This window comes from Silurus meridionalis, chromosome 5 (genome assembly GCF_014805685.1).
Source record: "Silurus meridionalis isolate SWU-2019-XX chromosome 5, ASM1480568v1, whole genome shotgun sequence".
NCBI classification, from domain to species: domain Eukaryota; kingdom Metazoa; phylum Chordata; class Actinopteri; order Siluriformes; family Siluridae; genus Silurus; species Silurus meridionalis.
This window is the reverse complement of record NC_060888.1, coordinates 25,795,409-25,812,445: the sequence shown is the minus strand read 5'-3', so window position 1 is coordinate 25,812,445 and position 17,037 is coordinate 25,795,409. Positions and strand designations below refer to the sequence as shown.

General features: G+C 37.6%; 1 protein-coding gene across 1 annotated transcript in view; it reads right to left on the bottom strand.

The window, feature by feature from the left end:
• LOC124385596 (solute carrier family 45 member 3) overlaps window positions 1-16,788 on the bottom strand; it is a 39,290-nt gene extending 22,502 nt beyond the window's left edge. Inside the window, 1 exon segment of the mRNA XM_046848749.1 lies at window positions 16,605-16,788. The gene's annotated coding sequence lies outside the window, so the exon portion shown is untranslated.
• Window positions 16,789-17,037: the final 249 nt, after the last annotated feature.

The window sequence follows — 17,037 nt, the reverse complement described above, 5'->3', positions numbered from 1 at the left end:
TGGTGGAGGTTTGTGGGTATAAGTAAAATCATGTTGTGATGTAGGGTGAGGAGGCCTGGGGTGCAGTCATCATTCCAATTTACCTGACACTTCAAATCATGTACAGTGGTCCCCTGGAACTCACAGGGGTTACGTTCTAAAACGAGTTCCAAAAACCAGAGAATTTTGATGCACCCCCGCAGCCCCTATGGTACCTTAGTGAATTCATCTAGATATTATATCAGTTTAATACAATGTGTTTTAAAAAAATTATGAAATTTGTTAGTAATAACATAGATCGAAATGCTATTCCTGACGTTCCTGAACATTCAGTCCCAAACATTTTAAGACAATCCGCAACTTGCTGTTAGTTAGGTTCCGAATGAGAACCCGCGGATTTTCCGAGTCGCGAGTTCCGAACCTCCAATTATCGGGGTGTTGACAGTAAAGCACGTTTTCAGGAAACCATCATGCTTTAACAGGTTCAGGTCTCCTAGTTCAAGTGAAGGGAAAATATCATGCTACCACCTCCAGAGACGTAGGCTACGTCTACACTTAACCAGATAAATCTGGAAACTGTGTTTTCCTCTAAATACACTCAGCGTCCACTCTTTCATTTTATAATCGTTTCCCAAAACTCTGCTTATCCACACAAACGTTTGAAAATGCGTACATCCCCAAATGGCGCATGAGCGAAACCGAATATTTTTTTTTTTATAGAATTTTTGCAACCCGACGACAAAGAAATACGCCATAGTTTTCAAAAGCCGCCATGTCCGCAGTCCACACTGCGACTGTGTTTTTAAATGGTTTTCGTTGAATGAAACAGTCACAATGCAATGTAATTGATATATATATATATATATATATATATATATATATATATATATATATATATATATATATATATATATATATATATACGGTGTATAACCATACACCGATCAGGCATAACATTATGACCATTGAAGGGAATAACATGATTATCTCTTTATCATGGCATCTGTTAGTGGGTGGGATAATATTAGGGGGACAAACACAATATTAGGAAGGTGGTCATAAAGTTATGCCTGATCGGTATATATATAAAGATATATGGTTCGGTGGATATTTAAGGTTCTTAAAGCTTTAGCAAACACAGAACCAAATCACTGATGTCTCCAGAACCAAACATTTGCTCTGGACAGCATTCATTCTGTAGTCATTAGGAAATGACTGACTTTAGACTACATTTCTGCATTTAAAGCAAGATTTATTTACATGTTGGCAAGCTGCAGAGTGGTATTCGGGTTAGAGTCCCCTGATAATTTGTAGCTGTTGCCTAATAACCCCCAAACCATCTGGCACAACTCAAACACCTCATGACTTACTGGCTGCAGAAACAGTAACTAGATGCTTGTGGAGCGGGTGGTCAGCAAGGGCTGGGAAATATGATGATTGGAAATACGTTATAAATATGTTATAAATTTGGCACATTTCTGAGCAATAATTTCGCAGGGCTAAATTATTCTAACCGAGGAGTCGATTTTATGAGAATATTTTGTACTAATCTTTAATACTGTTAAATACTTCTCAGTTTATACTTTTAGTGCACACTTTTCAGTTTTGAGTAATTGATCGTTTTTCTCAAGACATTACAAGGATATTTAAAAAAAAATAGGTAGCAGTCTATAAACAAACCTAAATATCTTGATGGATATCTTGAGTACCATCAGTTTGTCATATCCACCCAAACACTTGGTCAACCACCATCACGGCATTGATCAGCCAACCACAGCACACAGTACATCAAATCAAAGTCGATCAAACAACAAGCCTAATTCAGTTGAATTCGCCAAGAAAATGATAAATAAATGCATATTAATTTTGTTATAGTTGAATTTATGTTATAGTTCAAATAAATTCAACAGTTGAATAACAAAAATGCTTTGAAGAACTGAATGAGGGTTTCGAGTCTGAACTCCGATCACTCCAACACACTGAGAATCCTATCTCATGCCTTACCCTCTAACCTGACTCATCTTCCTGCTATCAGATTCAGGTGCAGGAACCCGATCTTCCAGGCCAGCCCACCCTGGGGCTTCAGAGATATCCCAGGAGACAAGCACTTGATTCTACGACGGTCATGTGATACTGAAATACACTTATCAGGTCAAAAAAGGGCGAGAGAGATGATCAATGAGGTCCAGAGGGGAGGGAGTGACATGCCCAGACTGCCTAGCTTAATGAACAGGGTTCAAGATTCGGGAGGAAAACTTTTTTACACTTCTTTCTGTTTTTGATATTACTTCCTCCAATTCTCTTTCTAATATAATTTCATATAATGTATAAATAGAATTAGAGTCCATCTTAGAAGGATAGTAAGTACCTACTTTATGTCTGAATATCCCCAGTAACACCAGACTACAGCTGGCACGGCTCAGATGTTAATGTTTAACTCGGATGACTGCTCACACACACACACACACACACACACACACACACACACACACACACACACACACACACACAATATCTCAGCAACTGCCACAGGACATTATCATTCATGAAATGTGGTCTACATTGTTCACTCTAATTAAAACTTTATCAGTAGCAGTAACATTGAAAACCCATCACACACACACACACACACACACACACACACACACACACACACACACACACACACACACACAGCTGTTTCTTCACATCATTGGAAAGCATTACTGAGCATAAGATGAAAGATTACTTAAGTCATAAATCTTACCCCTTTAACTTCAGAAAACAGGCAGTAACTAAATCCTCAAAACATTCTTCTCATTTGCCCACTTCCTCTGAATGCTGCAACCTGCTCCCAAGCTCGGTCCATCCTTAACGTTTCTCCTCCCTTATCCAACCTCCCGTTTCATCTTCCCTCCTTCTTTCTCCTCCCTGATGTACGCTGATGATCAGAGCGACAGAAACACCCCCACCGATTCCCACACTGAACAGAACACGATCCAGAAGCTGCAAACCTTTTTTTTTCCAACAAAAGCAAAAAAACATTCAGGATGCATGTTCACGCAAGCTTGTTTCCCACCCCACTATTTCCCAGAACTCTAACAATGGTCCAGCATCACTGATCCTCGGTCATCCACCCAAAGGAGTGAACAATATGACAGTTTGACTAAATGATTTTGTGATATGTGATATTGTAAAATGATTTCCTCATCTTACACGTTTAAGGAAGTGGTAGCTTATTGGATAAGATATTACACTTCTGATCTAAAGATGCTGAGCTCATTTACCAGCACCACCAAGCTGCCACTGCTGAGCCCCTGAGCAAGGCCTTTAACCCTGAACAGCTCAGTTGTACAAATAAGATAACTGCTGTTTTGGATGTAGGCATCTCCTAAATGGTGTAAATGTTCTTATCTGAACCGAAAAGGCCTCATCTCACCTACATAATTATCTGAAATTACGAATATCTTTGTGGCTTTATGAGCACACAGGCACATTCCAAAATCTGGTAGAACATCTTCCTAGAAGAATGGAGGTTAATATGATATTCTGAACTTGTAATATTTCTCATTATTGCAAAATAGCCTGAAGGAAGTCTCGCCTACAGCCACAGTGACAGATCACACTGGCTGATGAAACCTGCAGCAGGTATTTCATTATTCATCACCTTTCACATAGATGATCCTTTAAGGGGGAAAAATACATGAAAAAATACAAGTGAGATCACAGTTAAAACATGGACAGGCTCGAGATGCTTCGAGTTTCAGGATGGGGTTCGAATCACTGTTATGGTTCTCGATTTATATAAGCAGCCTTTTAAATGACTGTAATGAACACTGTAATTTAGATCACCTTTGTGCTCAAGTGCTTGAAAAAAAAATGACAGTACATCCTATTGCTAGATAGCATGGCTCGAATAATTCTTATAGAGAGATATGAGATCGGTGCCATGTTTGCAAGCATTTCGCACAATGGCAGTGCCATGCTTTCAGAAAGACGCTTTTTGTGCAACAGGAATTATATAATATATAAAAATATAAAAACCCAAATTCCATAAAAGTTGAGACACTGTGTAAACTTTAAATAAAAATGGAATGCAAATTTTTTTCAAACATATGAGGAACATCTGAACATTTGAACATATCAAATATTTATTTAATTGAGAAAATAAAGCATTTTATGGAGAAAAAACAATGTAATTTTGGGATGTATTGCATGAACACACATCAGTTTTGATTTGTCGAACCACAGAACAGTTTTCCACTTTGCCACAGACCATTCTACATGAACTTTGGCCCAGAGAACACAGCTGTGTTTTATGATCATGTTCAAATATGGCTTCTTCTCGATTAGCTTCCATGATAGAGCTTCACCTTGCAACTGTGTTCACAGACAGTGATTTTTGTACATTTCCCTAAACCCCCCAGTGATTTCCATCACAGAATTATCCCTGTTATTAAATGCAGTGCCATCTGAAGGCCTGAAGATTAGAAGCATCCAATAATGATTTTCGCCCTAATCCATGATGGTATATTTAAATTCTTTATACTTTTATGTCGAGGAACATTATTCTGAAATTGTTCGATAATTTGTAGACAGTCTCCTTCCATCTTTACTTCTGAGGGACTCTTTCCATCTTTACTTCTGAGGGACTCTTTCCATCTTTACTTCTGAGAGACTCTGCCTATCTAAGATTCACTATTTATACCCAATCATCTTACTGACATTCTGTCAATCACAACCTCATTAAACGCTAAATGTCCATCCAGCTCTTCCTTGTTAGTACCACTTACATTTCCAGCCTTTTTTTTTGCTTTTTTGCTGCAACAATTTCAAAATTTCCTTAAAAATGATAAATAAAATTAAAAAATAAAATGGCAGGCTATATTAAAAAGTATTTGTTTATGAGGTATTTATTTTTTTGCATTTTTAAGTACACTTTTATACATAAATACTGAATTATTGTTTTATATAGTTACAATAAGCAAAACATCTCATTTAAAAATATAAATTTTTATCTGACAAATCGATTAATCGATTAAAATAATCGTTGGTTGCAGCCCTAGATATAATTTTAACTATTTTTATACCTCTCCCAACCCTAGGGCATGTCTAAAACTGATGATCATGATGCTGATGAAGATTATATCTAATTTAAAGGAAAATAACTATCCTGCCGGTTACTCAGCGTGTCATCATGCAGTCCGTGAGCACCGCCCTGCTTAAAAGTGCAAGAAAAAGTGCATAATGACAGTGTTTCCAGGTTGAACTGCTGGTCAGTCTGAAAGTTTGCTATAATTAACCTGAAGATCAAGGGTGCAGAGGCTGTTACTTAAACAGACGCTGCCTAAGGAAAGCACAGTGTCCAGCTGTGTGTGTGTGTGTGTGTGTGTGTGTGTGTGTGTGAAGGAGACCACAGTGTTGGGTGTTACACACTGCACATCTGTTTCCAGGCAGAAGCAGGAGCTTAATGTCTTAACGGCTCCCTCATAGCTGGCAGGCCGACAAAATAGTCCACTGTTTTACTATAAGGTGTAGCTCCAATAACACAAAACACACGTCTAAAAGGAAATGGATGAAGCACAGTAATGAATCAACACACACACACACACACACACACACACACACACACACACCTTTTGAATCACAGGATGAAAAAAAGCATTGAGGAGGTTGAAAAACTGTTTCAATTACAGTAATTGAGAGTATGGGTGTGACATTTTCTACATCAGAAAAAAGCAAAGTAAAGTGAAAAGCAGTGCTAGCATTAAATATATAATCGTTGTTTTGTTGCATGTAGTAATGGGCGAGGGGCTTCCTGAAAATACACCCAGCAGCCATCCAGCTTCTCCCCCCAACGGAAAATTCCATTACATCCGAGTGGCAATTTGCAGACATGACGCAATAAGAGTTAACAGCTTTAAAAAGACTTAACGGTAACATGTAGGAATACACACGACCCAAACCTCCACACAGTGTGACAGTTCACATTGCTCAGATAGGAACGAGAAGCACAAATCTCCGGTTCGAGCGTGTGTTTGACTCGTTCAGGGGTGAAATTAGTCCCATCCTGATTTCTATACGCTTGTAACACGCTCTGAATTTTTTATTGCCATTCTGTGTGAATTGCTTTTTACAACGACGCAGATTTTACAGCGTTCACTGGAAGTACAACATCGCGATATAACCGACATCTTGATGCCTTTCCATGAGATTGTTAATTGAGTGAAATTAATACATTTCTATGTATATTTTGTTTCTTTTTTATATAAAAAATGTTGTACTGTCTTACATTTAAAATAAAATATTTGTCAATTTCCGAGAAGTGTTTTTAATATAGAAAAATATTTGAAAATATTTAAGTACTGTGCAAAAGTCTTTTGTTATCATTAGATTTTTTTCAGCAATGGTATTATGCCATTCATAATTATTTCTCAGTAGAATACAAACTGAAAATACAGGAATTTTGTATGCAGTTTAAACAAAAACAGAAACAAATCTTAAAATACAGATTAAAGTGTTAAACTGGCAAGTGTTTAGTGTGACCTCTCCTTACACTTGAGGAGCAACAGGAACCTCGCTCCCATAACCCTAACTGAAATCGAACCGTAGTTAATGTCAAGGCTTACACCAATATTTGTCCAACAATTTCATGGCAAAATGAGAGCTGTGAAAAAGGTCTATTACACAAGGTTTTTGCTTGGGCATTACACACACATGTTGTATAAGTTGAATTTGTTGAAAGAATGCTTATTAAAATAAAACCAACTTTAAATTAGATCATTCCATTCAAAATGCACAGAATCTGACAGACACATTTCCTGGGGATTTGTAATAAATGCAAATTGTGTGTTTTAGTGCAAATTGTACAAGAAAAAAAAATGCAAATGTATAACTTTTTTCAAACGTTTTTGCCCGACCTTTCCACACCACGTCCAGCATTTTTAGAAATGTCCGTCTTGTAAATGTCCTTGTAAGTGTATCTCCGACCGAATCAATTTCTTTTCCTCTGTCAGACGTGGAACTGTGTGGATTTATAACTAGTGAATCCACACAAAGATGTTTCAGTTCGTGCATTTTGCAGCAGATGTGGTTTGACGTGAAAATTCCGACGTGTTAAGAGGCCTTCGAAAAAGAACTTGGAGTAGACAAGTTGCAATCGGATTGGTTAAAGCAACAGCTTCATGCAACATGGATTTGAATCAATAGGATGCAGTGTTCCCACTGCTGGTCTTGGGTTAGTTCCCTTCGACATCGGCAAAATCCGATTGGATAGAAACTCGAAGACACAGCAAATCTGATAGAAACGATATGGAATATACAATTGGGAATTATTATATTATAATATATTATTATTATTATAGATTCTGATAGAGTTTAAGCCAGCACAGAAGGCCTTGCTAGCTCTCACATCAAGTCTTAAATTTCAAGTCTTTCTGTTCTTTGTATTCATTTAATGATAATTAATTATATATAACGTCCTTGAGACAAGTTTTCACTTACGTCAAAGCAGCTATAAACAGCCTTGCTTTATTTTCCCTTTCTTGAAACGAATAAGAAACAAAATGCAGTTTGTCACAGTGAAAGTATAAACTCTTCTATCCTGAAGACATTCCTGAGAACTTCTTAAATGCTGCATGAAGATCTCCTTTAAGTTGAAAAACGAGTGCATTCTTCCACTTTTAAGCCTGTGATTTGAAGCTGCTGTTATGAGAAATATAGCAGAACTATCCAACCAATCAGAGTGAAGAATTTTGGCAGCACTTTGATACACATTCAGATAGAAAGTTACTGACCTCTTTGCAAACAATCTCCTGCTCAGTTGTGTGCTTTTCTTGTCCAATTAATGTTACGAGTCCATTGACCTTGTGTGTTGGTTCGAAATGTCAGCAACATGATTTCAGTGTGAATTAAAGCAGCACCCAGTGGGATGAGCTCACAAGCATTATTCTGGGCTTCAGCTTATAAGTGAAACATGAGACCCGAGCGAAGGGCATTGAACTGTGGATCAAGGGTAGTTAATGGGCTGTCTCAGTGGTGGGTGGCAAAATGTTATTCCACCTGAAGAACTTCTGAAGAAGTTGAGAAATATTTACAAATTAAAATAATACACACAGAGCGAAGCGCTAGGCTAGATGCTAGAATCAGTACTAGAGATGAAATAGAAGTTATTTTCCTTTAGTAGTTCTTTAGGCCCCTAAACCCAGTAGTGGCAGCTTGGTGGTGCTGGGATTTGAACTCACGACCTTCTGAACCAAAGTGCAACATCTTAACCACTGAGCTTCTAGTGTTTTATTCCATACCCATGGCCCATTTCTAGTTTCTGTACACTTTGATGGGAAGTCTAAAGGCGATTACGTCATAATGAGTACATGCAGGTACGTGACATTCCAAACACAGCTGTGTGTGTTTGGGGTGTGTGCACGTGTGTATGTATTAAGGCAATGGGTTAAATCAAAGCTTTCAACTTTAGATACACACTGAATCAACCCCCTGGTTTGAGTCCCCCCACAGAACAATTGCGGAACTAAAACAGCCATTATGGCGCTCCATCATACTGCCTTAATCACAGCCCTGATCCTTTCACTGTGCTCTGTGCGTCTCACATATCAAAGGTCCTCGGCTACCCCCAAATAATGCACTTCCATCTCTTTTAGCTTGAGACATGAAAGTGAATCCCACACTCCCCCCTCATCATTCTCACTCCGAGGCAGACGTGCTTAAAAAGACAGTCCATCATAAACTTTCATTTCATCTCATGCCCTTTTTTCTTAAGCTGAGGCTGGAGCTGAGCTTCCCGGCACGTAAAAAAAGTGTTTATTCAGTGAAGCATTCGTGTTTACTTTAGAAAGTTTTTCTCCCATCCTTTAGACGATGGTGCTTTTTTTCCCCCTTTTTGGGCCTATTTTAAACAACGTGGCCCCGTCACTCTTAAAAATAACTCAAGCTTGGTCTGGTCGGGGCTTGATTTTGGACTTTCTATTTGCTGGGATGAAAATGACAAATTTTTTACCAGTCGCACAGTACAGAACTAAATACTTATTTATTACATAATTATTATGATTTCAGACATTAACAAATAAACTTCTAAAGGACATTTAAAAAGCTTCCTGAATGAATTCCAAGTCATTCCTTATATGTTTAACCTTCAACCTTCTATGTCTCAGCGGCACTGGTAGCTCATTGGTTGAGATGTTGGACTTTTGAACACTGGATATCATTTGGAAGGCCATTAGATCCTTTTCCATCACCACCAAGCTGCTGGGACCTTGAGCAAAGACACCAAACCCTCAACTGCTCAGTAGAATACATAAAGTATTGCAAGGTTTCTTCTATGGCATAGGGGCAGCAAAATTCCATTTAAAACGTAACATGCAAAATGGAAACACATTTTCTATTACATATGTGTAACTTTTGGTGCAAAAGGAAAATTTCAATGAAATTATATAATTTACATTTTCGATTTCCAACAGTAGTTTGCATTTTGAAATATACATTGAATTTTGCTACAAATATCAGACAGCGTTATGATGAAAATGCAATCTTAAGTCTCTTAACTGTGAGTCTAAACGCATTTCGGACAAATAACATTTAAATGATAATTTTGCTACCATTTCTGCTTGGACATGTTACACATATGAAATCTAATTGGGTAATTGATTTTCATTTTCATTTGGGAACTTATAAAGCATTAATTAGTATGTAATTTACATAATAAAAACACTGTTGGAAATGGCAAATGTATATCATATTTATCATACAATTTTTCATTTTCCTTCTGCACCAAACTTTAAAAAACATGGTAATGGAAACTGTACATTTAAAAACAAAAATAGATTGCCATTTTGCAATAACAATTTAAATGAATAACAATTTGCATAACAATTTAAATGAAATTTTACTAGCCATATGTTTTCATAGTGTGCCGATGCCATAAATGCAAATGCCATTGCTCTATTATCAGACTGGCAACTGCGTGATTTTAAAGAAATCAAACATGAAATGGAATTAAAATGAGTTTATTGCTGTATTTCTTTTTTCAATGAAAAGGACTGGCTGCTGCTTTTTCATGGACTCGGGGTAAGGAGGGGGGATTGGGACATGATTCTGAGAAAGTGCTTTAAGCACTACGTAGGCAGAGGAAAGAAATAAACAGTTGGTCGAGTCACTGCGGAACTGAAAGCCTGCCAGGTTTCCCACACACGCGCCTGTCATTACCGACGGCGTCCTGCCATACAAAGAGCGTCTACGACTAAGTGGGCGAAGACGTCATTCAAATAGAAGCACCTGAATGCTTCCAAAACGTGTCTCCAAACCATTTCTGAGGAAAAGTGAATCAGTAAAGCTTTCCAATAACTACTGAATGGCTTGCAAACAGTTCAAAACACTTGTTGGTCTGTTCGAGGAATGCGTGTGGTACTCGGCAGGCTGGTTTTAGAGCCTTAATGTCTTGTTAATAGCTATTCTGTAAAAATAATCCACCCTTAAACATTAAATCCAATATGCCTAATCTGCCTGAGATAATCCCTGACTAAAAGCTACTTTCATTCATATAAAAGCAGGGAACACGTTTCAATGTCAGTGTGGTAACTAGCCTGAACATGCTAACATCATATATGCTATATTATTTATGTTGGTTAACAATTTCTCTGCATTATGCACAACATTTTCTGCAAAACCCATAATAATGCCACTGGACTACCTACTGGCGATCGCGTGAGTGGACATTAGACTTTGAACATTGACTTTTGAGTATGCCTCATATTGACTACCCATCATGCTTGTCTTCTCACAGGTAACCAAAAGAGCTTTGACATAATTCTGTGCACTTATTCATTGCACAACTGCATTGCATTCTGGGCCCAATGTATGCACCATTTATCCAGTGGATTTACCACTAATGTGTCTTTGGATATTTCTGAAAAAATGGTGAATGAGAACCTCTTAATCGCCAGCTAGCAACGTCCCCATGTGACATCCACATGCCAGAGATATATTTTTATATATGTGCTTAAATGTATATTTATATGTACTGTATGTGCTTATATAATATTCTGGAAGCACATTAAATATATTTCAGTATAAAGGTATGTATCGTGGTTCAGGATCTAATCCTTTACACATCACTTGTAAAGATGCTGCACAGTGTGTGTAGGTGTGTGTAGGTGCGTTTCGATTTACAGTATGTGACAGCAGAGCAAACAGACTTCTTCATGTGGAGTCAGTCGCCTTGAGTGAGCCATTACAGAGACATGGACTCTGACCTTGAGAGCATAGGAGGGTTATGAAACACTTTTCATAGAAACATTGAAAGTTCTAGTGAAATAGATAAAGAGCACAGCAGAGTTCCTGTTATGAGATATAGTCGTTTCATTAGGAAAATCCCAGAAAGAGACGTTTTGTCATTTCTCGAGGTTATGTTAGATGTAAATGAATAAAACTAAATGAAAGGATTAGGGGGAAAAATATTATCACTTGTTATTATGGTGTGTTATAGCTTTAGCTATCAGGAGCAGATTTAACACTGTCTCAGTAAACAATATTTATAATAAAAATAATAATTATAAATTGTTCACTGTTGAAACATGACACTGTAAACTGTAATTACGGAAAAAGTCGATGAGAAATAAAACCAGGTACAAGAACATTAGAGGTGGACCAATGGATTTTACTGATACCAATTGCTAGATTTGCCGAATAAACTATTAATCAACTGATAATTCTCAAAATGGATACTGAGTAAAAAAAAACAACACTCAATGTAAAAAAAGTATTCATTATTAAAAATTCAAAAAAACTGAATCATGAAAATGGGCTAAATAATATAAAAATTTATATATGAAATATTTGAATAAATATCGAGGAAAGTAAAAGATATGCATTTAAACTGAAACAAATAACCCCCACTTCAAATAAATTAAAACAGTTCCATTCAAAATGAATAAAAAAGACACTAAATAAACAGCACTTGGTGTCAGTGATTAGCCTCTACTGTATAATGCAACCTGGAAAAACTATCGGTATGTATTTTTCAGACAATTCCAGCAATCAACTATCGGTGCAGATTAATCGGCAAAACCTATGAATCGGTCGACCTCTAAAGACTTTTTTTGGCTTCGGGTACAGTAATTATGGATTTGTGGTAACAACCTGGGTGTAAAGTAACTGATCAACCAACAGCGCATGGTCCATCAGTGGCTTCATCCAACATTCTGGCTTCACTCTAAGAAGTTCATATGGATCACTATGTGCACATTTCTTTTAATGTTATGATGAGCACACAATCTTTATTACAGAACATCTCCACCCTGCCCTGCACCATGTTCTACTAGATGGTCTGCAATCTCTGAATAAATTGCTCTAATTGTATTATATCATTTGGACTCATTTGGAATGAACATTTCTTCCTAAGAAAAAGATTACAACCAGTTCCAGTTTAGGATTGGATGTTACATTGGAAATATTGTGCACTTTAGGGCACTGATCATATTTGGTATTCTAAGATTCTAATGAATACAAAAAAACCAAAGAAAATGAATAAATAAGCTATTTCTTGTCAATAAATCAATAAAGGCTGTTTTCTCTTTCTTACGCTTTCAACATTTGATTTTAAAAAAATGTCTTAATTCACATTTTTTTTTTTTATAATTGCAAAAAAAACCAAACAAATGAAGGCAACATACACAGACCTTTTCTAAATAGGTACAAATTCAGATACAAGTAGGAGCTATAATATACTGTTTTTCATTCGTTCAGATATTTTTAATGGCCATCTGGTTATAGTGAAGGTTTGCAATCCTGGAATCTGGCAAGACTCAACAAGGGTTCGTCTTTCATGCCTGACTGAGCAAGTGGTCAGAGGTGAAGCTTATGGAATGAAGAAAAACTATTTGCAGCATCTTTAGCATGGTCATGGTTGTGGTGTTTGAAATTTTAATTAGGCTGCAGGTTTCTTGATATTTAGAACTTCAACTAAACAATTAGACAAGATAAAAAAAAAAATTGCAGGTTGTGTCATTTTTATATTGAGGCGAGTTATGGACTGGAGTGATGTAGCTGAAGTTGAGGAACTGTCAGACAGATTCACACTGCTGACACTATTGACATTTCTATTCATCTGGGATTTGCCAGTGTTTTTCAGTGTTTCCAGAGGCAGGGGCATAGTGTTATATTTAATTTAAAAAGTGGTTTAGGCCATTCCAACTTTTACTTTGAACAGATATTCGTTACACCCTGATGGTAACAGATTTACATTGTGAAGTGGTTTGTTTAAATGCGATTTCAAAAATGGTGGCCGTTGCAACATTCATCTTTTTGTGTTCGCCATTTATGCGACCGAGATGTGCACAGAACAATTGGCATCATTTGCTTGTTGCTTTTTCAACATTACCAACCCCCCAGAAGAAGAAGCGCCTCCTCACCCTCCGGTGTCAGATAAAAGTGTAAAGAGTTTCCTCTGAGTTACATCATCCTAATCAGGAATACTCACAGCTTGGCAGTTGCTCGGATCGAGAAAGCAATTCATTGGTAGCAAGGAAGACGACGTCGCCTTAATGGCTATGTGAGTTTAGATATTTAGAGAAACCTCATGTACAAGAAGATGGAATGAAGATCAGCAAATGGAGATATTGTATATGCCGTATATTGTAAGTTCGAAAGTAAACTTTTATTGTACCTGATGCACAATACTGTTATTTACACTACCATGCACTCTCACACTTTATGTACATTACTGATCTGTCATATAATCTGTACTCCTATTTAATACTCATACCATCCATATTGTCTCACATTGTCTCTATTGTCTTGTATAGTCTGTTTTGTTTTGTCTTGTATAGTCCAAGCTGAATGTATAGTGTTATTTATGTCTGTAATTTTGACAGTCACTAACTGCTGGATTCCTTGTGTGTCAACACACTTGTCCAATAAACCTGATTTTGATTCTGATTCTCTACTAATCATATATTTTTCAAAGTATGGATGACTAGGCACGTTATTATGACGTTGACTGATACCTCCTGTGATCGTTTATCCTGAAGGTGATTGAGATTTAACTGTATGTGAAGAAGACTCTGGGTTTGATCAGTCAGATGTACTGTGTAGGGTCTATAACTGAACGAATGAACGTGATTTATGCACGAGGAGAAACAATAAACCAACCCAACCAGTCCAAACAATCCATCCTGGAGCTATCTTAGCATTTTTGGAAAAATCACATAAATATTAATAGTACACATGCAGAATTTCTTCTGACAAGAAATAAGGTGCCAATTATGAATTTCAATGTCAGCTTTCTCTTTACTTAAACTTTTTTATTTGTAGTTATAAATTCTTTTTAATTTGTTAATTTGCCAAACTTTACCAGTCAACATCTCTCCTACTGTACTTCAGCCAGGAAGGCGGAAAGTGAAGACACATTATCGAGAGACGTAAAGCCAAGTAACCCCGACTTTCACAGGAAAGTGCAACACGCACCAGAAAACCACCATCTTTCCTCTTCCACATACGTGAGTTCACAGGCAGCTGTGATTGGCTCGAGGTATTATGATTGACAGAAGGAAGAAAATACGCCAATCCAACCCAGACTGTTTTGCTTTGTTAACTCCAGGAGGGTTTGTGATCATTGCATTTCTAACACAATTATTTTATACAATAAATTCATACATATATAAAAGCTTAAAACACTATTTCTAGTCCTTTCACATCCTACAGGCTTTTTACCACATCTATAGTATTTACTCAGCCTGTGTTTTTGTAACCTAGCAACAGACGTACTGTTCATGGGTCATATTGACTTTGGGCAGCTGAGACTGGAAAAAAAACATTTGAAGTTAGAAATATTAAAGACAGACAAAAGCATTCCTCATACCTGCTGCTCCATACCTTCTGACCAATATGCGTGTGTGTCATCGGTTATAATCGGTGCAAAAAGACCACATTGTGAATTTCTGCATCATCACTGATATTTAACCCCTTTCTGTAATACATTATAGACAAAAGTTTGTGGACACCTGACCATAAGATTCGTGTGTGCTTCTTTTAGAACATCCCATACCACATCCAGTCGCTATTAATATCTTCCACTCTTTTGGGGAGATGTTCCACTAGATTTTGTGAAGTTCCTTCAACCACAAGGATGCTAATAAAGTCTGGTACTGATGCAGGTGAGGTGAGGAGGCCTGGGGTCAGTACTCTATAGCAGGAGATGTTCTTCTCCAACCTATGCAAAGAATATCTTTATGAAACTGGCTTTGTGCACAGAGGCATTGTTATGCTGGAACAGGTTTGGGTCTCCTAGTTTAAGTGAAGGACAAATGATACTGCATCCACCGGCATCTGATACAGTTATATTCCTCTAACTTAGTGGTTACAGTTTGGTGAAAAACCACATACAACTGGAGAAATCAAGTGTTCCAATACTTTTGACCTGATCATTTCCTGTGTAATGTAAATGTGTAGAGGAGTATAGCATTTTAGGTTCACATTAAAAAATAATAAAAAATATAAAAAAATATTAATAACAGTGTTGCTACAGTAGACAGACTGTTTTCTACCTGCTGAAAAGTGTAATATCCACAAAAAAATTCTGGTTTTAATAAAAATAAAATTAAAACTTTACCAACAACCGAACACGATTCTTTTTTAGCCTGATCCACTCTTCATTTCGTTCTCAGCTCATTATTCAATGGAAATAACCAGACTGAGGAATATACCGTGTATCTGTGTATCAGAACAACACCAATTCAATTAATCTAATAAATGTCAATCATGTGCCTTATATATAAAGTTGAATAGGGCTTTTTCTACAGAAGTTTGAGAAGCTCTGCTGTAAAGAACTTTCAGATAATCCTTTTTTCAGAATCTCTTTTAGATAGTAAGTGATACGCTCTCTGAGATAAATCTGAGATGTTTCAGTCACAGACTCTTGTGTTACGCAGCATGAGTCCTGAAATCAGAGGCAAACGATGAGACGAAACTACAGTTAGGAGAAAAATGAGAAGAAGTAGTTGAAGGATGAGGAGAAAAAGAACGAGTAAAGGCAAAAGGAATAGAAGAAGGAGAATGAAAGTGGCAAGGAGAAGAAGGAGGAAGAGAAGAAAGAGAGGAAGAGGAGTAGAGCAATGGGGAGAAGAACATGCCAAAAAAAGGAGGAAAAGAAGAAGAAGTAGAGAGAATGAGGGAGAATGAGAAGAAGTTGGAGGATGAGGAGAAAAGAAGAAGGAGGAGGAGAAAGAGGATGAGAAAATGTGAAGGGAGGAAGAAGGAGCAGAGGAATTTGGAGACGTGGAAGAAGAAAGAAAGAAAGAAAGAAAGAAAGAAAGAAAGAAAGAAAGCAGGAAAGAAAGAAAAAGACTTCGAGTCTGTCTTTGCTCCATATCCTATATGAATCCCATTCCTGTGGTCACTGCAACACTTTTCCACCTCACAGATGCTGTTAGTCCACAACACCTCCATCCATCCATCCATCCATCCATCCATCCATCCATCTATCTATCTATCTATCTATCTATCTATCTATCTATCTATCTATCTATCAACACCCCAAAAGACGCACAGTTACAGTCTGAGTTCTTCCTAAAACCCAATCGACGCTTAAACCCACACGCAGCAGCTGATTTCTTTTGTAGAAGTTTCGCGTTACTTACGCGTTCCTTCGAGCCTCGAACTCAAAACAGCGCTTCTGAAGAAAATGGCAACACGAAAGCTCGGAGGAGAGAAGTGGAGAGCAGGAGATCCGGCTCTCGGCGTCTGTGTGCGCTTCAGGTCGCTCCAAGAGCTCCGCTCTCTGCTCCTGGTTTCACAGAAGAAGCTCCGCGTCAATACAGCCGACAGGGGCTGTGCACAGAGCCGTACACTAACCCCGGTGTGTGTGTGTGTGTGTGTGTGTGGGTGTTGGGGGGGACCACCTGTGGTCACCACCTGTGTTCATATGGTATAGAAGTAAAGTAGAAGTATGGGACAGATAACTGTAACGTTAGACTGGGGGAAAAATGTTAGTTTGTTCATCATGAAACTCTCTCTCTCTCTCTCTCTCTCTCTCTCTCTCTCTCTCTCTCTCTCTCTCTCTCGAAAATACTG